This window comes from Uloborus diversus, chromosome 6, assembly GCF_026930045.1.
Source record: "Uloborus diversus isolate 005 chromosome 6, Udiv.v.3.1, whole genome shotgun sequence".
NCBI classification, from domain to species: domain Eukaryota; kingdom Metazoa; phylum Arthropoda; class Arachnida; order Araneae; family Uloboridae; genus Uloborus; species Uloborus diversus.
In genome coordinates, this window is record NC_072736.1 from 78,886,671 (window position 1) to 78,911,330 (window position 24,660).

A 24,660-nucleotide genomic window follows, 5' to 3' on the forward strand; every position below is an offset into this window, starting at 1 on the left:
GGAAAAAAAAAATGAACTTAACAACATTGACTGGACACTTTTCCTTAACCTAATTCCACATAAATGATTTAAATAACCTTTGTTACTACAGTATCCTACTGAAATAGACAGTATGCAAATAAATTTTCTTGAAAATATTTATCGCAGAACAGATTGAAAAATCCAGAAAGAACGTTAAGAATTTGAACAATAAAAAATAAAAGTTCGCCAAAAATCTGTTTATAGGCTTATGGTTTTAAAATTATGTGAAAGAATAATGTATCTTGACAAGATTTCGCATATCAGGTAAATCATTTCCATGACGAATGAATTAAATGCATGATTTCTTTGGATATCCAATCATATAGTCATAGAAATAAATTATCTAGTGTTAAACGTTACTCTTGACAGTCTGCCACGTATGTGCACTATGTGACAAAAATGTCAACAAATGCTGGAAATGTCACGAAACTGAACTTAATATGTACTAATGTATAGAAAAAACGGTACAAAATGAAAATGCCGTTCGAAGCGAACCAAAAATTTATGAATTCCGAATTCAACATCGTGAAAATGGCTGCTTCAGAACAACTTACTGTGTGTTCTGCATTAATTGTTTACTTTCGTAATACTTTTTGGTTTCTAATCTCTTTCTATATGGGTCAGAATAACCAAAAGACTTTGAAAAATCTTTTCAAATGAATAAAGCGAAAAAATCATACATACGAACAAAAATCACAACACTTTTAGCATTTTCTTCGTTACCACATGCGTTTGTTTTAGTTTTCAATTCCGCCATTAGACAGTGACTGCAGTGCCCCCTATAGTTCGTTGGAGTTGCGAATTAATCGCCTATTAATTATTAATAGTTTCGCCGACATTTAAAATTTCCCCTTCCCTTCCATTTTCCAAAAGGTAAAATTGTAACTGAAAAACAGAGGGGGAGGACGTTTCGTATCGTCGAAACAGGAAAGGGGAGGGCACCTTTGAACCAGGTCAGAAAGAGGATTCAAGATAAATTATTACGATAAAAGCTGGGCAATTTTGAGCCAAAAAAAAAATGTAAATGTTTCAAAACACTCCGTTTTTATTCTATAATGGCATCACAAGATTTTTAGAATAAATTAGGTATTGCACATAATATTACCATATTATAGTGTATGCAATCTTTCCAACTTATTTTGCAAAATAAAAATCTTGTCAGAACAGACAACCACACGATCCGATTCAAGATGGCTGTCTTCACTTGTAACGTCACATGAAGAAATATCTTGTTTTGAAAACATGACAGTTAAAAAAAAATAATTGAAAATTAAATGTTGTTTAAAATAAAAGTACTTTCTGACTCCACGTTTTTATTTATTTATTTATTTATTTATTTATTTATTTATTTTTTGGCTTATTCTACCGATTTCAGTGACTAAAAGCGGTACTTTTGACTGGGGCTGTGGAGTCGGAGTTGGAGTTGAAGAGTGAGAGTCGGACTGATTTTAAGGTGAAGGAGTCGGCGTCGCAGTCGGGAGTCGAAGGCTTAAAATTTCAAGAGCCAGAGTCGGAATCGGTCACTTTCCCCCAAAGTCCGCAACTCTACCAGTGCTTATAGAGTCAGAGTCGGAGTTGAAAGCTCCAAAATTCCCGTTGCCAGAGTCAGTCATTTTAACTTATACTCGGCAGACCTGCTTTTACTGAAGGAAACACCTCCGTTATAGGAATAGGCTTTCATTAAATTTTAAAGAGAAACGTTTTGAATTACACTTAAAATTGTTATTCACTTTCATTCATAATTTCACCTCTCCATAGCTCACTAAAACAGCAGAAAAAATATCCCTTAAAAACAAAGAATCCACCGGAAACAAAAAGAAAAGACCACTTTGCAAATGTTATTGATTTTTGGTCGTCTGGTTCGGACAATAACAGACCACCTCACAGCACTAGGTGAATGAATGATGGTCTCCTTTAGTTGAGCTGCTTTATTTTTAAGAAAAAATCTGGTGTTCATGAGCCCTAAGAAGGTGGTGACGAGTTGTTTAGTCTAGACTCCTCCACAGAGGCAGATTTTAAAAAGTGCCGCCAATTGGCTGAACTAAATCTACGTATTCCTCAAGTAAAAAAAAGGAAATAATAGGATGAAAAGTTTAGAAGAGGGGGGGGGGGGAATAAGAAACTTGCGAAAATCAAGCGTTTTCAGCAATAAAATACCAGATGATGATGGGGAGGAAATACCGAGATTCTTTTTGCATGTTGATTACTTCTACTTCACTCTTGACGAGATTTCATTTCGAACGTAATGATAGGGTCAGTGTCGCGCGTTAGTGGAAAACAAAAAATTTTTACATTAACTTTGCAAATTTAGAATGTAATGTATTTGCACATGAAATGTTCATCTCTTGTTTTATTTTTGAAAAATACTAAGGTTTACCATCCGCAGTGGTGTACCTAGAAATTAATTTTGGAGGGTGCATATTGTTCTTGTGATAAAAGAAGACATTTTTAGACTCGCTGAATGTTTTTTAAGTACCGTTTTTTATTTTTTTCGGCTTAAAAATGCCTAAGGATTTTTAAAAATTAAATTATAAACGTTAAAAACAGAGGGAGGTCGCTGTGACCTTACAAAAATGTTCTTAGTCGGCAAAATTGTCTGAAGGTTCAGCAAATTATCATCATTCGGAAAAATGATGTAATGTTTTTGCACATGAGATGTTCATCTCTTGTTTTATTTTTGAAAAATATTAAGGTTTACCTACCGCAGTGGTGTACCTGGAAATTAATTTTGGAGGGTGCATATTGTTCTTGTGATAAAAGAAGAGTTTTGGACTCGCTGAATGTTTTTTTAAGTACCGTTTTTAATTCCTTGTCTGCTTAAAAATGTATAAGGGTTTTTAAAAATTAAATTATAAACGTTACAAACAGATCGGAGGTTGCTGTGACTTCCCAAAAATGTTCTTAGTCGGCAAAAATTGTCTGAAGATTCAGCAAATTACCATCATTCGGAAAAAGGAGGAAAAGGTATTTGCACAAGAGACGTTCTTCTCATTTTATTTTTGAAAAATATTAAGGTTTACCTACCACAACGGTGTACCTGGAAATTAATTTTGTGGGGACCATATTGTTCTTGTGATAAAAGAAGACATTTTTAGACTCGCTGAATGTTTTTTAAGTACCGTTTTTTATTTTTTTCGGCTTAAAAGTGCCTAAGGATTTTTAAAAATTAAATTATAAACGTTACAAACAGAGGGAGGTCGCTGTGACCTTACAAAATGTTCTTAGTCGGCAAAATTGTCTGAAGGTTCAGCAAATTATCATCATTCGGAAAAATGATGTAATGTTTTTGCACATGAGATGTTCATCTCTTGTTTTATTTTTGAAAAATATTAAGGTTTACCTACCGCAGTGGTGTACCTTTAAATTAATTTTGGAGGGTGCATATTGTTCTTGTGATAAAAGAAGAGTTTTGGACTCGCTGAATGTTTTTTTAAGTACCGTTTTTAATTTCTTGTCTGCTTAAAAATGTATAAAGGTTTTTAAAAATCAAATTATAAACGTTACAAACAGATCGGAGGTTGCTGTGACTTCCCAAAAATGTTCTTAGTCGGCAAAATTGTCTGAAGATTCAGCAAATTACCATCATTCGGAAAAAGGAGGAAAAGGTATTTGCACAAGAGACGTTCATCTCATTTTATTTTTGAAAAATATTATAAGGTTTACCTACCGCAACAGTGTACCTGGAAATTAATTTTGTGGGGTCCATATTGTTCTTGTGATAAAAGAAGACATTTTTAGATGTTTTTTTAAATACCGTTTTTTTTTCGGCTTAAAAATGCCTAAGGATTTTTAAAAATTAAATTATAAACGTTACAAACAGATGGGAGGTCGCTGTGACCTCCCAAAAATGTTCTTAGTCGGCAAAAATTGTTTAAAGATGCAGTAAATTATCATCATTTGGAAAAATTTGGAGTTCTATTTGGCAAAATTTGGAGTTCCATTCAGCAAAATTATCGTCATTTGGTAAAATTAAGACTTCCTTTTGGCAAACTAAGAATTTCCGTTCTCCCAAAAATTTGATTTCGGGGCACCTTTGGATACAAAGATGAAACTAACAAAAATTGGTGAAATCTTCACTGGAAAATTGATAAAAATCATTCATTAAATGAAAATATGTTACGATATTTCAAATATACGGGAAATAGGGACCCTCAAAAAGGATATTTAGAAAAAGTAACTTCTAGTATCAAAAAAAAAAAAAAAAAGTTGTGTATTTGCATCCTAAATGGGAAAAATAATTTTTAAACAAATGTCTTTAGATAGCGCATGAGCTTCAAATTGTGAAAAAACTGTTAGAAGTCAGACTCCTAAAAATGAACGGTAATGTATGAACTTCTAAAAATAAACGGCCGTTCTTTTGAACGGCGAATGGTTGGAATTTTGCATGGTCGTGATACTTTATATGTCTAAGCATAAATAGAATTATCATCAATGAAATTTTTACTGGCATATTTTTTAATTTTAGGTATAGTTTAGATGGTTTTCTTTGAAAGAATGTCACTGATCCAATGGAAAAATTTCAATGTTCGAGGCCGTTCTCACAGAGAGATCAATTGCAACTTTTTTAACTGTACGAAATCGTTAAAATGAATGAGTTCAATGACCGGAGAAAACAATAAACGATCCTCTGGATAAACGAATTATTAACGAGCTGATGTGTGCATCACATGACTTCCTTTTACTCCAATTTAATGTCATTTTCCCATTATTGGCAATTTTAATGTGATTCAATAGTTTACTCCCTAAGTATCAGGAACAGTGGCCAAATCGAAACCAGATTTTTAAAAAAACAGCCAAATTTGTCGCCAAGTTGGCGACAAAACTTGGCTACCAAAAGACTGGCGATATATTGCCAAGTGTCCGCCAAATTACAACACCACTTGAGTTTACATCGAAATTAACAATGATTTCCCTCCAAAAAGGGGCAAAAGATCCCCTTAGAAACATCCGAATGCAACCACAAGGGAAGGTGCACAACTAGACCCCACTCAGAGTCCACGTACCAAATTTAAACTTTCTAGGACATACCGATTTTGAGTTATGCGAGATACATACACTCATACACACATACGCACATACATACGTACATACAGACGTCACGAGAAAACTCGTTTTAATTAACTCGGGGCTCGTCAAAATGGATATTTTGGGTGTCTGTACGTTCCTATGCATATATCCACGTGTGGTCGAGTCGAAAAAAAAAAACCCCCAACATTCATTCGGGGGTGAGCAAAATAGAAATTAAGGCCGATTTTTGAGTGAAAATTTTTTCGCGAATACAATACTTCCTTTTTTGTAAAAGGAAGTAAAAAGAACGACATTGCCCAATGCACATGCTTAATTTGAATTCGTATGCGAGAATTTTAAGATAATCGCAATCAATAGAAGTACAAAATGCACCCATTTTAAGATGCGGAGTTAATTTCAGGAGCAAGAATTGATAACTATTGGTTTTCGATACTAACTTTATATTTTGGCTTCAATTATTCCCATGCCAAGATTCTTCAAGATAAAACCATCAAACATAATTCAATTTTAACATTCATACGAGTTATTTCCAAATTTAGTCCAAATTATAATACAAATTTACTCTTTGAATATAGAGTCGAACCCCGTTTTAACAAAGTTCAAGGGACCAGCAAAATTATTTCATTGTAACGAAATTTCGTTATACCGATATTACGAATGTTGACATTATTCCTATGTAATTTGAGTTGAGGATTACTAAAGTCTTCTCTGAAACGACATCTTCGCTGTAACGGATTTCGTTAAAATAGGATTCGATAATTCAGTGAACGAAAATGTGATTATATCTTTAATTGACTGAATGCAAGAAACGTTCTTATGGGAAATGCCTTAATGATATCTTCACTACGGTAAGAGTATCTGTGTAAAAAAAACAAACTTACAGTAAAGTTCAGCCTGGTTCAGCTTCCGGCATTTAACCGAATGGGAGGGGAAGTATTGACCCTGGAAACTATCATTATGTCAATTGTGATATTTTGTTGACTATTTTGGTCATACACATACCCTTAAACTTCGTACGGAAATTGTGTGTGTGTGTGTAATTGGCTATTTCTCCTTCTATACTTACTCTTTACATTTTAAATACACTTAGTTTGACTAACCTTTTAATTATCATCATTTTACTCAACCTTCACCGTTTTGTTTGGTGTCAAAGCTGCTACGTTGCATTGGCATATTGGTATATTCGACAAAATTATTGTTTTTACTTTCTTCTATATCTAATATATAGAAGAAAGTATTGGATTCGTGCAAATTTTCGAATTTCGAATTTTGACGGATTCGAACGTTTTGAGGTGTGCTGAGTCCATTTCGACTATTTTTGGAAAATGTCTGTCTGTCTGTGTGTGTGTATGTATGTGTGTATGTGTGTGTGTCACGTCTGTGTGTGACCAGTTTTTTGTGGCCGCTCTACAGCAAAAACTACCGCATGAAATTGACCGAAATTTGGTACACATATGTGCCCCTATGTGAACTTGTGCCCATTAGTTTTTGGCGCGAATTCCTCCAAGGGGGGTGGAGCAATGGGACGTTTTTTGAGTTACGCGTGCTTGCTATTCCTCAGGAAGTAACTGGCGGAATCAAACAAAATTTAGTCCATATGTTGCCCCTAACAGGAGCAGGTGCTGATTCAATTTTGGTGTCAATAGCTCAAACGGGGGTTGAGTTATAGAACGTTTTTTTTCGTCAATTGTGACTGCTGTATCTCAAGAAATAACGAACGGAATCAAACAAAATTTTTTTGACAAGTAGCCCTTAGTGGATATAAGAGCTGATTTTATTTTGGTGTCAACAGCTAAAAGGGGGGGTAGCGCAATCGCTCGTTCTTTTTTTCCATTGTGAGTGCCCTATCTCAAGAAGTAATGCTACGTTCTGGTTGAAATTTGGAATATATGTGAATCCATACGTAAACAGGCTTTGGTTCAATTTTGACTCCAATCGTTCCAAGAGGTGTTGATTTTTTTTTTTTTTTTTGAATAAAAATAGTTTTATTAATGCAACAATAAGAAAGATAAATCGTAATAGATTGTCGTCTGCGTATTTCTCGTGATTTTAATTGTATGGAAATGATCGGAAATATTATCTCAATGATTTAAAATTTTTAACTGTTGCCATCTTATGTTTGTTAATAAATAAAATATTTGTAAATAATTGAAGTAAGGCTTTTAAAGTAATTTTCAATTTTTGCTCTTTGTTTTGTTATTACAAAAATTCAGACATTGGGATGGTCGTCAAGTTTTTGCATGTGTAATTTTGTTTTTGTTAGGAATATTGCTTCCTCGTCAAGCATGAGGAGGGATCAGAAAAAGGAAAAATATAGAAGAAAGTTTCGTGATGGCCACAACATACTAGTTTAAATTTAAATTTGTTTACAATTCACATAAACTTCACTGCTTTATGCAAAAAAAAAAAATGAATTTTGTCATTTTGAATTCAAATTATGTTTTTCGCAATCACGAGTGTGCGCGTGTATATAGGCGTGTGTGTTTGTGTGTGGGGGGGGGGAGGTATGTGTGTTTGTGTGCAGGGGGTATGTGTATGTGTGTGTGTGTAGGAATGTGTGTTTGTGTCGCAGTGGCGTAGCGAGAAAAAATCCTTAGGGGGGGGGGGGTTAATTTTTTCTGAAGTTTAAAGTAAAGCCATACCCTCAAGGTTATATACTTATACTGTATATATATATATGTATATATATATATATATATATATATATATATGTATATATGTACATATATATATATATATATATATATATATATATATATATATATATATATATATATATATATATATATATATATATATATATATATATATATATACACATATATATATATATATATATATGTATATATATATACATATATATATATAAATATATATGTATAAATATATATATATATATTGTTTTGGGGCTCATGGGTGGGGGGGGGGGTTCTGACCCCCCTATCCCCCCCATAGCTACGCCACTGTGTGTCTGTGTGCAGGCATAAGTGTTGCCTGTTGTGTGTATGAGTGTTTGTGTGCGTGGGGGCGGGAAATGTGTATGTGTGTGTAGGCATATCTGTTTGTGTCTGTGTGCAGGCTTGAATGTGTGGATAATTATGTGTGTGTATGTAGTTGTGTATGTATGCGCGTGTGTGTAGGACTTGGATACAACCTGGAGACGGCTTTCGCTATAGGAGCAGCATCGTGAGGAGTCGGTCGACGGTGATGGTACGGAGGGTGGCGGTGGGAAAATAAAATGATAGCACGCCAAAACATTGAAGTGAGAACAATAAGCAATCGTGATTGCTCAAAAAAAGAAGAAAAATTTAGAGTACGTACCAGTGCTTGGATTAGCAAAACATAGTTCGGAATTTTACAAGGAATTCAATTTAGGTTTAGAGGCTGCAAATTGCGTGATTTAAGTCTTTTGAAAATTCTAATATCTGTTTCAGTGCCATAAGATACACTACTTTAGTGTTAAAAATGATAATTTAAAGTGTATACCAGTGCTTGGATATGAAAAACCCAGTTTGGAATTTAAGGGGACACAGTACCTTTCAAACATTTTTTCTGAATTTAAGTAAATTTTATATTTTTTAAAAACTATGACATGTATACTTTTTCTTAATTAATAATTTATTTTTAAAATTTAAAAATATTGCCTATTTTTTTTTAATTCAAAAAATTGAAGAAAATTTCAATTTTTTGAAATCTTTCAGACTTTTTTATTTTTGCACTAATTAAATAATTTTTTTTTGCTAAACGATCACTATAATCATCTCTAAAAATCTGTGCATTCATTTGTTTATGAGTTTATTAGAAAATTTTCTGTGATTAATTATGTGAAAAATCATTGGTGTTTTTAAAAAAAAAATTGGTTTTTAAAGGTTTAATATGCTCTTAACAATTGAGTAACTAATAAAATTCTTATCCAATGCACAGTTTTGTCAAATATGTTATCCCAATTGCAAAAAGTATTACTTTAAAGCTGTATCTTTAATAGAAAAAAATCCTTACTGATTCTAATGACATGAAAACACAAAAATACCATCATCGAGAAAAAGCAGTTTAAAGTTTTCCTTTTGAATAAGAACTCATATGGAGCACGGCCTAAAACCACTCATAACTTTTTAAATATTTGAACTAGAGCAATGAAACTTTTTCCCTGTGTACAAAATAGTTTTTAGTTTTGAAATAAGCAATAAAAAATTTTTTGATCGTTTCATCATTTTTGAGGTACTGTAACCCCTTAACTAGAAACTAATTTTATATTATTATTATTATTATTATTATTATTATTATTATTATTCAATGGGGGGAGGGAGCGGCACTTGTCAATATCGCCGAGGGAGGCAGAAGTACCAGAGCCGGCCCTCTATTTTCAAGCCCTGAGAATATCTAACTGCGTGGGTCAGTACACGATAAGAAAGATTACTCCCCACATGCAGTTCAACGAAACAATTTTCATTCTCTGAATGATTAAATTTCGCTTTCAACTTTGATAATATTTCAATAGAAAAAAAAAAGTTTTTATGTACATAGCGTGCTTCGAAAAAAAGCAGGAGAAATATTGCACCGCTGTGTCACAAAACCGTTGTTATCATTAACATGTTAATGCCATCTGGAGTAATTACATGAGAAGCGAACAGCAGCAAGATATAAGTCATGTGCTTTATTCCTCCTAGATACTGAAGATCAAAGTTGAGATTTCGCGAAATTGAAAACGGACTGTTCGTCTTTCCATGGTATTCTAAGCAAATCGGAACTTTGTTTTCCAAATTCGTTTTAAATCGATCGTTTAGTGCACATACATGTTAAATGAGATTTGCTCATTTTTCTAGAGCATTTTCGCATACTGAATGAGTGTTGCACAGAAATACAAGATTTTAAGTTCGTAATTCTGAAATATTGCTATTGTATACATAATCATTCGAGATTTGAAAAAAAAGACATTAGTGACAATAATTTTATTAGTTAGCTAGTTACATTTAAATTGACTTGCTTGGTTTTTCGTACAGGAAAAAAAAATAATAAAACGAAAGGGGGGGGGGGGAGACAGAGGAAAAAGAAAGACAGAAAGAGAAAAACGGAAAAATAGAAAAAAAAAAATCCGCATTCGTTATAGATTTGACATGAACTGCGCTTTGCAACACAGGCACGGTATACCCTAAATGTGAGTTCTTAAAAGCTAACTCTTTTTTCATTTTTGTAATGTTGAACACACTTAAATATTCTAATGTTTGCTTAAACTGATGAATATATGAAAAAAAACAAACCAATGTATTCATAGCAAACTGGAAAAAAATCCTAAATAATGCTGGTAAATGGATAATAATAATAATTAATAAACAAATAATAACTGACAATAATAACAATAAACAAATAGTAATAATAATAATAATAATAATAATAATAATAATAATAATACTAACAATAATACTAAAAAATGATAACAACAATAATAATAATAAGCCAATAATACTGATAAATAAATGAATGAATAAATAAATACTGATGGTATAAAAAATAAATACCGAATTGCATAACAAAATAAACTAATTAATAGCTACATAATAAATAAATAAACAATAGAATATAAATGAATGAGCAATTAATAGTAAAAATTAATGAATTTAATAAATAAATGAATTATTAATAATAATAATATAATGATAATAAACAAATAATAATAATAAACGAATACTATAGTATAAGAAATTTAAAAAAAAAAAACGAAATACATAATGAAATTAATTAATATAAAAATAATGAATAAATAAATATAGTAGAAAATAAATAACTGAATGAATAAATGGTGGAAAAAATAAACAAATAAGTTAATAAAATAACAGAGAATGAATTAGTATGGTGGTTTTCTCAATGACTATTTTAGCACAAGGATAATCTTTTTTTTTTGGTAAGCACGCATTTTTAAAATTCATCTTTCTCAACAGATATACTTTCCGAAAGATCTGTCGAATGCAGATGGTACAGTAAATATTTTTCTATTGAAATATAGTGGTAGTGGTCATTTATGTTATTTAGAAAACCGAGCTCTAGTAAGAGTAGTACAACTCGTTTTTAGGCAGGAAGGAGCGACTTCCGTGTAGAAGGAGCATAACGAGGGAGGCTGGAAGTCCTATCGATCAGACGACCCACTATAAATGGAAACACATGACTATTGATAGTTTGATATTCTTTTATTCTGACCAGAAGCCAAACAATCTCTGATCCAGCATCCTAGGAGGCAATGATTTGTAATTAAATCTTGAGGACTTCTGACCACGACAGATTTAAAGTGCATCAGTCACCTCACCATTAGCATACACGGTCCTTAAAATGTAATTTGATTTTATAGCCAAAGATTTGAATTAACTAAAAAGCAACCATAGTTCGTTCGCAATTGAAATATGTTTCAATGCTTCAAAGTTATTCTTAAAACCTCCACACACAGGGAAGTTTAACAATCATACGAAGATTTTTGCGGCGAGTTTAAAATTTAAATCAAACGAAATTTCAGAAAGTAATTGTACGCATCCTCTTTGAACATTTCAAGAGAAGAAGGAAAAGTGAGACACAAGCCAAGACATAAGAATTTCATTAATAGAAGTTTCTGAGTCAGAAACCACCTGCCACGATGGAGAGGGGTAGTTCTTTGAAAATGTTATTGAAACGGTGCTCCCGGACTTAGAAGAAGTTGAGTTGAAATTTGATTATTACTTTTTCAATCGTGAATATTGGTACTACATCCAAAACTTGCTCAAAGTAGCTTGAGTACATTGTTTTACTTCATAAATGCTCAGACGCTCGCCATTTTACTTATTGCTCTAAAGTTTTTCAAAAAAAGCAAACGTTTATTTTGCATCTGGAACAAGTTTCAAGTGTGTCAAGAAAATGGTCTTCAAAAGAGAGGTGGAATGGGAACGAAGATTTTCTCCAGGAAAAACATTCAAAGCAAATTTAGGAAAACATTTGAGGGTTCAATTCTGTTGACTCTAAGAAAGCGGTTAAAGTACATATTTTTAATGCAGAAACTTTATGTTTCAATCAATTTATTAGTGAAAAGGTAGATTGAAAAACATGGTGCATACAATTTTCCTTAACGCTTTATCTGGCTGAGGGCCTTATTCCAGGAAAATATCGGTAACATTTCGATTCGCATTGACGTCATAACCTTTGTCCTAAACCTAAGGTCACTAACGTGGTTCTACTTTTAAACTGTCTCCGAATAGAAATTCCGGAACCGAACACAAGTTGTGGTCATTAGAGGGAGGAAGTATGACTTCAATCCCAAGGCGTTAGGGTTGTAGTCGGGCAGATTTTGGGGTTAAGAAGTCTGAGTCGGGAGTCGAAAGCTCTAAAATTCCAGGTCAGAGTCGCAATCGGTCAATTTTCCATCGATTTCCTTTTTCTGTAGAGAAAGAATTGCAATCTTGGGATCAGAGTCGAATTGGTATTGAAGTCGGTGAAGGAGTCGGAGTCGAAAGTTCCAAAATTTCAGGAGCCGGAGTACAGGTGTGCCGTCGTGCAAATGTCTTTTGATCGCATTTATGCTCTGGCGATCGGAGGAAAATCTAGTTAACACCTGGAAAGAGGTTTTGTAAACAAATATAAAATGAAAAAAAAAAAAAAAAAAAAATTAGCATTTAATTTATTAAAACAATAATGTGTGAATATTTAGTTTTCGAATATGGTGTACGTTTTTACTTCACGTCTCGAAATCATTTCGAGTTCAGCAGCTTCTCTGATATGCTAATAATGCATTTTGGAAAAAGGAAAATGTTTGAAATAGCCAAGTTCACGCCACTGTAAGTATCTATCTAATCTCTAAGTGATAAATAATTAATAAAATATTTATACCTGACAAAACATGACAACAGAAGCAATGGCGCAACTCGAAAATAATTTTAGAGGAGTACATTGAAAAAAAAAATCTCTTGTAAAATTTCTGAAATTTGTAGTTTTAAAAGACGCAATTTTAGACGGTCTTTGATGGTGTTATGGGAGAAAACGGTACAAGGGGCTCCGCGGAAATTTGTAGAAGTTGAAGCCTTAAAACGCGATCATAGTTCGTATTTATTGACGTCAGAATAAGAGATGGAACTATAGGATTCTACTCGATTTTTTTTCTTTTTTTTGTAAAGCAGTTAGAAGTCAATTCCTCCTCTCCCTTCCAATTTTTTGAAATTGAACTTCCAAAAACGCACTTGTAGACAATTTTGAAAATTTTTACGGGAAGGAGATTTTGGAACTCCTCCCTGGAAAATTTTTCAAAATTAAAGCCTAAAAACTTGAGCAATATTCTATCATATTAGGAGAAGAAGTTCAGAGGCTATTTCACTTAAATTTTACATAAGCCTTGTTTTAAAAACCTAAATTTTTATGATATTAAAGGAAGGCGGTTTGGAGGCCCTTGCCCGAATGTTTTCTGAAATTGAAGTCTTAAAAACGCGATTATAAGACCATATTTGGTATCATTCGGGCCGGCAATCTTTCGAAATTGAAGCTCCAAAACCGCAATTTTAGGCTATTTTCGAAATTTAATATTATACTCTCGAAATATTTTCGAAAGTAGCTTCCAGCGATGTTGTTTGGTATTCGAGGACTTTCCCTGGAAATTTTGCTAAATTGAAGATTTGAAAATAAGAAAAATTTGAGATGTTCCTTAATGCTTTTGGTGGCGGGTGAAGGAGAGAATAGGAGAAGCAGCATTTTGAAGACAATTTTACTTTTAGATGAACTAAAAAAAAGATAAATAAAGAAAAAAGAAAAAAATCGGACGGTGGGCGGAGTAGCTGGGAACAATTAGCTGTAGGTACTGAAAATTTTTAATTCAAAGATTTCTTTTTGAAAGAAACTTAAGTTTTTCCCCAACATCATTATTTTTTTCCTATCAAAATCACTTTGTTTTCCTAAGACTTTTTTTTTTCGCTTCAATAATAAAGAATTTTTGAAAAACATTCAACTCAGCATTCTGGAGGTGCATAAATTATAATACAACATATTCACTGCAAGAACCAAAATGGAGAATAGCAAATTTCTTGCGCTTCGTATGCTCAACCTTGCAAAATTATAGAGATACCGGAATAGCATTCACAGCTCCACATATGAAGAAAAATGCTCATGTATGCATGAATTAAAATCATGTGTTTTCAGTGTAAAAGATTGCGCCTTTGAATAGCATGTTTGGTCAACAAGGCAATTTTTTCCTTTTAGAAACACATCGAGGAGGATTGCTTGCTTTAATGAGCAGTATAATTTCACGATCATTATTAGATATAATGAAAAGTTCAATTTTTTATTTTTTTGGTTGGAGATTTTTTCCACTCATTTGGAGCATTTTTGAATGGCATTGATCGGCGCCTTTTTGACTCTTGCGCCGTCGTGCCTCGCACGACCTTGCACATAGGTCCGGCGCGACCCTGCACCCCCATACTATAAACTAACTTTGTGCCAAATTTCATGAAAATCGGCCGAACGGTCTAGGCTCTATGCGCGTCACAGAGATCCTGACAGACAGACAGGGATCCGGATAGAGAGAGATCCGGACAGAGATCCTGACAGACAGAGAGACTTTCAACTTTATTATTAGTAAAGAAGATAAAAATAGAAATTTCACTAGTTTTAAAATATAAGTGCCTACATTTTATCACCAATTTATTGTTCTTCAGTCTATGCTTTGAAAAAAAAAAAGAATTTGTGTTAAAACAATTTGTAATTTTTTCCGAACTTAGAAACTTAGAACTTAGAACTTAGTCTATTTCATGGCTCCAGTTCTTAAACTAAAGGAAAATCCTATACGTTACTTCGATGAATATTATACCTTCAAAAAATCAGAGTTGGCAAAAGTTGTTTTAAAGTATTTGATAGTGATGGCAACTTCTGTTCCATCAGAGCGAGATGTTTCTCCGACTGGTGGGATAGTTTGCGAAAAGAGAAATGCGCTTCAGAGGGACAAAGTAAACAAACTTCTATTTCTCCAAACTGTCAACACCAATATTCGGGGTTACTTATCGACTTCCCCCAACAAGTCGTCCCTCTATTACTTACAATTTATGTTTAATTATTAACAGTACAACACATATTTCTTGCTCTTAAAAATAATTGTTAGAATTAATTTTGTATTTTCAAAGTAATTAGCACAACTTTTTCTCATCATTCAACTGACGGTAAGTGCTACGATACATTTTTCTTGGATTCTTTTTTGATGTAAATTTACTTTTAGTTTCATTCAGTTTGAAAATATTCCCTTATTACTATAACTAGTTGTATGAATCGGTGCTTGTCTTATTATCAATTTTTGCCCAACTATAATACCAAGATATTGCGAAATTATTCTTAGTAAATTATAGTCATGATTTAAGGTTCAGTATTTTCAATATATTCGTCGGATACGTATCCTTTTGTACTGCTTAAATTAGTGTAGTATATTCAAAAATGTATGTTATACATTGATAAAAGATCGATGTTTTAAAACATCGATGTTTGGAAACATCGATGTTTTTTGGTCGATGTATCTATACCATCGATGTTTTAATTTCTAACATCGATGTTTTGCCATCGATGTCGCACCTCTATTTCAAAACATGACAACAGCATACTGATTATATTTATGAATCAAAGAATAATAACGTAGAGGATATTCTACTTTAAAATTGAAGCTGAAATAATTTCCGGTAGAACCAATAATTCTAAAATACGGAATCGTTAAAAATGCATTGAATTTAATATCTGAAACAAACACATGTAGTCCAAAGCTCTTTTTTTTTTAGAAATTTAATGCACAAATAGTTACATACTCACCGCAAGAACCAAAGGAGGGAAAATAGCAAATTTCTTTCGCCTCATATGCTCAATCTTGTGAATTACAGACAAACCAAAATAACCTCACGGCTTCACGTAAGGAAGAAAAATGATAATGTGATAATGTATGCATCAATTCAGGGGTTCCTACACTTTTTCTATTCGCGCCGCCCTTTGAGGAATTTGAATTTCTTCACTACACCCCAGCCTATCTCTATTATATGTATTGATACTGTGGACATTCCACGGCACACCTCGCCCCTCTCTGTGGTACCCCAGGGTGCCGCGGTACCCACTTTGAGAACCCTTGCATCAATTAACATAACGTGTTTTCTGTATAAAAGATTGCGCTTTTGAATACCATGTTTAGACACAATAAGAGAAGAATTTTGTCTTTTAGATAGGAAGCGAGACGAATTGCTTGTTTCTATGAGCAGTATAATTTCACCACCCCCATTAAGTATTATCAAAAGTTCAATTTCATTTATTTTATTAGTATTTATTTATTTGGAGGGATCAGCATTTTTGATGGGTTGAGCTCGGCGCTTTTTTGACTCTAGTGCCGTCGTGCACCGCACGACCTTGCACATAGAGACGGCGCGGCCCTGCCGGAGTAGGAGCCGTGGTCAATCTGAACTGGAATGTGAACTTTTTTTTTTTAAGAGTAGGGGGCTAAGACTAAGCTGTATCAATTATGTTGTCTCAACCTCGTTTTTCCCCTTCTACCAAGTCTTTATTCTATTATACAAGGCGTATTCGAAAAGTTCAGTGATTGGTCTCATAATTAAAAAACCGCGCCGGTTAGGATCTTGTATTCACGCAGATGCAGTGGGAGAAATGTCATCTAGAGCCATCTAACCGCAATTTCGCGACAGATAAGAGGAAGCGAACGCTATGAGCAGTTTTACACAGTTAGTGTGAGAAAGATTGTCAGTGCGACATGGAGCAACGCATAAACAGTTTTGCTTCAAGTTAGGCAAAACCGTGACAGATACACATGAAATGTTAGTGAAAGTTTAAGGTGAGGAAGCAGAGTGAGTAAAGAGTGTGTTTATGAATGGTTTAACGCTTCAGACACGGAAAGGAGGATGTCCTCGCCAGACACCAGGTTACAGTTTTGGATCACCCTCCATATTCTCTTGATCTGGCTCCCGCAGACTTCTTCCTATTTCCCCGCTTCAAAGGAGTTCTGAAAGACCAACGCTTTTCCGACATTACTGAGATCCAGCGACATGTGACAACGGTACTTCGAGCCATATCGAAAGAAGCATTTGCAGACAGGTTCCAAAAATCGTACACCCGATGTCGAAAGTGTATTGCATCTAACGGCGAATACTTTGAAAGCCTGTCAAGCTATTTTGCTTGTTTCTCTTGTTTCCTTTTTTTATGGCACAATGCACCGATTTTTTCGAACACACCTTGTACATTGGGGTCCAATTTGCTTGCTCGGCAGCAGAAAAAAATGAGAGGGCTAGTATGTTCGGGTAACCGAACATTTCAGTCAGCTGGAATTTGGATGTTAGGCGTTCCAAAAAGCATCCTGTATGTAAAGTTTGAAGCCTTCGTTGGTAGTTCATAGGGGGGGGGGGGGGGGGGGATTTATTGTGGGCTCTCATCGCCTTCGCTACGCGACTGTATGGATCTTACCTCCAAGGCGAGCTCATCAGAAAGCGAAATGCCACGACAAAGTGAGTCACGTCATTCCTCCATATGTCTCCAGCTAAATATACATCCATAGATATAACGGCTCCGGAAATAGCTGGCCGGGCGAATCGCCAAAGGATATTTCCCTTGCCAGTCAAAAATGATGAACCGCCGTCGGTGGCTTGTCTTCCATCCCGACGATTGTGAATAAAACAAAGCAGTTCCACCACATTAGGAAAGAGAGAGAAAACGGGGAGAAAAGCCGCGATTAAGTTTTCAGGTAGCAGAGTTGTGACAAGCACGCTGACAAAATGAATTCGAAGCGATAAATTGCAACCGGATCGGTAGAATCAGAACCGCCTGACTGGAGTGCTGCTACATTGTTCCAGCCGGTTGTGTTGGATGCTGTTTGAATTACTTACAGGTTGTTTACGACCTGGCATTTATCCTGGTATTTATCCAGAAGTCATTTTTGTCCTTGGGGAAATCTCTTCCGTGTTTTGAGGGTGGGCGTTTTCTCCTTTCTCTAAAGCAGAGGTTAACGCGTGTGATGATGGAGGGATTCTTGACTCAACTTTGAATTTGGAACGTTTTGAGCCAATGACTTCGCCTTTACAGAAATCATGAATCCCAATATCATTTTATAGACATATTTTCAAGGAGAAAACGAATTGGTCAGTGGTTTTGTGCGATTGTTTTTGAAAGAGTTCCACGAAATTAAAAAGAATCATGTGACTGGTATCTACCAACAACAATGACAACAGCATCGTTAGTCAGGATCGAAATTCGAAAACAATTTTTCAAATGCTTGAATACGAGGACATCATCTAAACAGTTTTTAAACAGCTTTCGAATGCAATTCCAAAGATATTCAAGTGAGGGGGGGGGGTGCCACGAAATTAACCATAAATAATGAAATACTTTATCCATACGTGGAACAATTGCTATAAATTTGTAATCACTATAATTACGATGACGAACAGGGAATTCCTTTTGAAATTAAGACTATTAGAAAAGATATGACAACTTATGACAACTATGTATTACGGTTTTAACTACATTACATTCATCAATAGATTAATTATTTTTACGATTGCACTTTGTTTAAGTTTTTACAGTTACGATAACAATTTGAAAGTTTACTACTTCTGGTACGAATCAGCATCCTAGGGTGCAAATGTATTGATACAGTCGAGTCCCGACTTACGCGAGGGATGCGTTCCAAGACTCCTCGCGTAAGTCGAAATTTCGCGCTGTGGAAAAATATATGCATACAAGGATTTAAAGCATACCAAATACTTTTAGACACTTATAAACACCCCTCAAACTGCTCTAAAGTATTCCTTAACCATACACTACAGTTTTTTGATAAAGAATTGAACATTTACTGTATTTAAAAAATTAAAAAAAAAATGTTATTCAAAGTGAAATACTTTAAGATGAACAAAATTAATGACCAATGGGAATGAAAGACATAAAATAAAAAAACACGGTACGCACAGCATGCAGTAAAATTTAAATGATGCACTATAATATTACAGTAGATACAGTAATTATATTTAAGAGTTAAAAAATGAAGACAGTGAATGATTTATGCTCCATGATCAGATTGTAATTCTTATCTAATACATTTTTAAATACGTTTGCTTCGCCTTTATAACGTTTCAATTTGTGGCAACATCTCCTCTTCCTGATCACTTTATTAATTCACAATATAAGAGCAGCTTCCATTTTCATAATATTTATTGTTAGGCTTCTCTGCAAACTTCAATATTGAAACTAAGTTATGAACTTTTACGGATATCTTTTTGTTTTAAGTTTTTGACTCTTAATTATACGTATGGAAGATTCACTCATACTCAGGGGCGGACTGGCCAGGTCGACTAGTCGGGGATCCCCGACTAGGCCAACCGCCGAGTGGGCCACTTCAAGCAATTTTGTTATTGAACATAATACATTCAATTTCCCACTTAACATTTTTAAAAGTGTTATAATTTTTTTTTAAACTTTATTTTGTTTATTTTATATGAAAAAGTGTTTTTAAACATTCCCCCCCCCCCTCCCCCATCCTAAATAAGGACCAAATTAAACAGCCGAAGTCCAAACGTGCGAATGCTTTCCTCTCTTATTAACTTCCTCTCTAGTTTTTAGAGTCCTGGGGGCCATGGCTTCCACATTGTGGAAATGGGAGGGGCCGCAGAAATTGGGGTCGGACGCGGCCTGTAAAAGAGCCCGGGATGAAAAAGGAGCATTAAAACAAAAATTGAAGGGGCATGCACCAGCAGACAAAGAGGCCCCGATCCTGCTATAAATGCGCGGGCCATGCTTTGGGGTGTTTATACATGATCAGGGGCGTGCAGAGGCCTGTTGGCCCGGTTCTGAGCCTGAAGAGGGTCCGAGATTTTTTAAACGCGGAGTGAAAATGTAGGGACATAGGAGTAAACAAGATGAAGGGAGGGGGGGGGGCAGTAAAAGTCATTTGTGAAGGGTACCAAAATTTCTGTGCGCGCACCTGTACATGAGAATCCTTTGAATATCAAAAAATAGTCTGAAATGAGCAGAGCTTCTCCCCCCGTTCTCAAGCGATTTTCATCAAAAAGCAAACTTGATACATACAAAAAAGGGAAATGAACTGAAACCAGGGGAGCCAATCCCTCCTTCCAGGTTCAATGGCGCGAATTCTCCCCTCCCCCAAAGACACTGTCTCAACACTCTCACCCCCTTTTTATTTTATTAATTTTTTAAAAATATTTGTATTTATTTATTTTTAATTATTATTATTTTATTTGAAAAGTTCTGTGCTACGCCAATGACATACACACACACAAACTAAATAAATGAAATAAAATATAAACAGAATAAAATAAAATAAATAATTTAAATTAAAAATAAAACACTATATAAATTTAAAAATTACCCCCCCCCCTGGAGGGCACCCCGACTGAAACCCCAAATTAGTTACCCCAGTTGAAGAAGTGTTGAAACGCTGCATCCTGAAAGTCGGGAGTAAAGAGATGATTAACGTTTTCTGAATGAAAACAAATAACCATGAAGCCAGACCCCCAAAGAAGAGCTAAGAATTTGAATAAATTTATTAAATTGCATACTTTACATATTTTTCCGGAGATCAAGTGCTTTATACTGCTGCGGGCAGGTTAAATGCAGTATCTGCAGAAATGAGTTTTTAAGACAGTTGAAGAAATGCGTGTTGGATTCACTACAAATAATCGGGAAATGCTGGAATTAAACGTTTTTTTCTGCGGAAACCAAATACGCAAGCTTGTACAATAAAGCTAAAGTACAATAGATGAAAAAAAAAGCTGTTACTGCTCTTTACCTGCCCACGGTAAATATAGCCCTATAGGTTATAATTGGCAAAATGATGGCTTTGACCTACACCTACACACGTTACAAAATCGTCATTTTGCAAAGATTCACAACAAATCAATAGTGAAATAACCGCATACACTAAAACTTCTGAAAACTCAAAATATTGCCTCTCAAATGTATTAGGAAGTATGTTGACTAGTTTTTATCCTAGTAATATCTCTAAATGTTTCTAATTTCACTTCGAAGCTTTAAGGTACTTTTGCCCAACTTTCCCCGAACTGAAAATAAAGCAGCGTGCTTTAATATTTAACTTATTTTCTAATAAAATAACACTTCATAAAACTATGTATTTATTCGAAGATTCGATGAAAATCTCAAAAATGTGCAACTTTACTTTGTTGTTTTAGTGTTTCAAAACTCATGTTAGTCATTGTTCTGCTCTCAGCCACAATCAACAAATTGTCAATTAGTTTTGAAACAAATTGCTACAGCTACTTGACAGCCACCAAGAAAACTCACACTGTAATTTTAGAACTTGAGAGAAAACGGGGGAATTTCAATTTCATTCTGCAGAATAAATTAACTGAAGAAAGAGCTTAAGTTCAAACATTGGACCAGATCTTCTTGTGGACTACATGCTGATTCATGTCAAGCGATCATTTAATAACGACTGTGATAAAGTGATTGACAGTATTCGCAACTCCAGCACTCGAATACGCTACCTTGCGGTGATTTATAAAACTGCCGGGAAAACTAAAACATTGCCACGTTGCGTTCCACGTATGTCTGCTGACGTAAACACAGGCAGTTTGTTTTGAGTATTTATTAACGCAATCGATGTGTCTTAGTTTGCTTTCAGCTACGGAAATTAATTCGTCCCTTAGTAGTATCAAAGACCATATAGCTTCGCATAAGACTGGACACTCCGGTAGAAATCAATGCTTTCGCGTTTTCTCCCACTTCAATGAAAGTCGTTGAGCACATAAAAAAAACTTCACAGGCGTGTTGGCGATTGAATTTTGGAGGAAAAAATGTTTTATACTGTGTGCAGCGATTAATCGCCAAGTTCAGCCACTGTGCGTCGTGCGCCGTGTGCCGTGTTTGAATCAGTTCTTCTCCCCTCCCTCTGGCGAAGGGTGGTAATTATATGGGCATTTAAGCCTCAGAGAGGGTCATTAAGAAAAAATGAAAGCAAATAAATAAGCAAAAGGAACACAGAAGTGTGTTGTATCAATAACAGACTGTTTACGAAGATGCAAAGATCTTTCTCATTTCTTTTTTTGCTGTTTTATTTACTTTTATTTTCCTTTTTTACTGCCTATTTATTTTTATTTAATTCATTGACTTTGTATTTATTTACTTTGTGAAGCGAATGCAGAGATGTATTTTCATTTTTGTCACAATTTTTTAACTTATAAATTTTATAATTTCTCTATTCACATTATAATTTTTATTTTTTTCATGTCAACAAATCTTGTATTACATTACAATTAAGTTCAAGATGTCAAACTAGCAGAAAGAAAAAGATGAAAATATAATGTATTTAAGTTAAGGAAAAAGTGTTTGAACACAACGTGGGCTTATAATCTGCGGACGGTTAGAAAAGGGTTATGATCCCCATGACTCTCCCCTCGTATCCCCCTGTTTAATACCGAATATTGATCGCGTCAGGGCCGGATTTAGAAGAGGGAAGGCGGGGCAACTGCCCCGGGGCCTCCACAGCAAAGGGGCCCCACAATAAAATTTTTACAAAATATCCTCTTTTTTTTTGGTATTTCTACAAAGAATGATTGCACAAGATAATATTATTATGGATATATCAGAAAGGGGGGGGGCTCCACTCCTTCGTTGTCCCGGGGCCTCCACACTTCCAAATCCGGCCCTGGATCGCGTGAATAACAAATAATTTAAAAATAGAATGGCTAAGTATTTTGTATTCAGTTCAGATAAAATTATCGACGAAACTAAAGTATTATTAATGCATATTTTTTATTTTTTCGCTAATATTTTAGGTATTTTTGATGCATATTTGTTAGAATATGTTAATGATTTTTTTAATGCATATAACACGACTTACTTCGTAAGATTCTTCTGCTTACTATTAAGAAATCGTGTTCTATTGCGTGCTTTATCTTTCCAACAGGTTTCTAAGTACAACTGGAAAAAACAATGTTTTATATAATAATTATTTTTGAAATCCGCAGTTACATATGGTTCTTTATTTTCCTTCTATTTATGTTTAATTTCTTACATTCAGTCGAATCGGATCTTTAATCGACAACCAATTGATTTTTTTTCTTATTCCTCCTTTCATGGCATAGAATTCAAGGATACCTTCATTATAAAGTTAAGTAACTTAATTTCGTTCTTTCATGTTATGTCCTATGACTTGACGAAGGTTTTTCAAAAAATAAATAAAAAGTGAAACAAAATACTAATAATAATCATTAAAATTATCAAACTGCTGTTGTTATAAATCTCATTAAATTAGGATACATAAAGCAATAGAAATAGATTTTTTTCTCATTCTCCATCCATCCCAGCGCCCAAGCGTTGGTATCTGAGCCGTAGAAATGTTGCATTCTACTGTAACAGTAAACGTAGATATAATTCCTCCCTTTATTTAGCATACCTTTCATGAGTTATTTTTATTTGCAACTGTACAGTTAAGAAACTTTGTTCATCGGCTCTTTGGGACAAATGCAACACTTATACTGCTGAAAAGTATGAAACGAATCTCACAGGAATGCGTTTTTAACGAACTAATCTTGTTACAACAGGTATTTCAGCATTTTAATATTTGAATTAATTTCGAAGGAAAAAATTTCATTTTGAGGATAAAATGATAAAAAACAAAATAATAAATAAATAAAGCATATGTTATAGGAATAAATGATTCAAAAAGAACGTGAGCGAGTACTTAAATGTTTCAATTTTTTATATTATACAAAGATAAATTATTTAAAACGGTGACTACTGCTTATTCAAGGGGACTATAAATTCTATATTTACCGGATTATCAGTATTCAAATGTGTTATTCCGAACTTTATGTATTTCGCTCACTCCTAAAAGAATTTGACCATCAACCCCCCCCCCCTCTAGAAATCCGGAACGTTTTGTAGCGTAAAACAGAAGAAAGTTTTTCTTTTTTATTAATTTCTCATGTCAGTAAAGGAAAAGAAACAATTTTTTTTAATTCTGAATTTTGAAACTATGAAACGAGTGAAAATTTGAAGAAACACAGAAAAAGCAATTCTAGTTCTCATTAACTACAAAGCATATTTGAAATTTAGACCCTTAAATAGGACTTTCTGCTATCTTTCCAAATTCAATTTTGGGTCGTCCAGGGTCAAGGCAGGTAGGTCCCTTATCAGTTTGGTAGACTTTCCCTCCTCCAGAAGCGTGCACAGAAATTTTGGGGCCCGTCACAAATGACTTTTTCGGGCCCCTCTCCATATTGTTTACCCGTATTTTCACCCCTAGTCATAAAAATATTGGGCCCTCTTCAGGCTCGGACCAACAGGTGTTCCTTCTCCCCCCTGTGAACGCCCCTGCCTCCCCCCCCCCAAACTCTTATAAAACTTACACTGCACCGATTTCGAGCCGGGGCCTCTCCAAGGACCGGGCCCCAAGTTTCTGATTAGGCTATTATCTGGTTACCAAGATGTGCCAAATTCAGCTCCTTGATACATTCTGAGTAAAAAATGTAAAAAACATGATTCTCGCGTTTTTGCAGCACATTTTTCCAAGATGATTTTTTGTGACTGATGTGTTGCTATTTTTTTAATATCGGATTCAGTAGTTTGGAAGTTCCTCTGCTATTCCACCACATGGGATTTCAATTCGACACA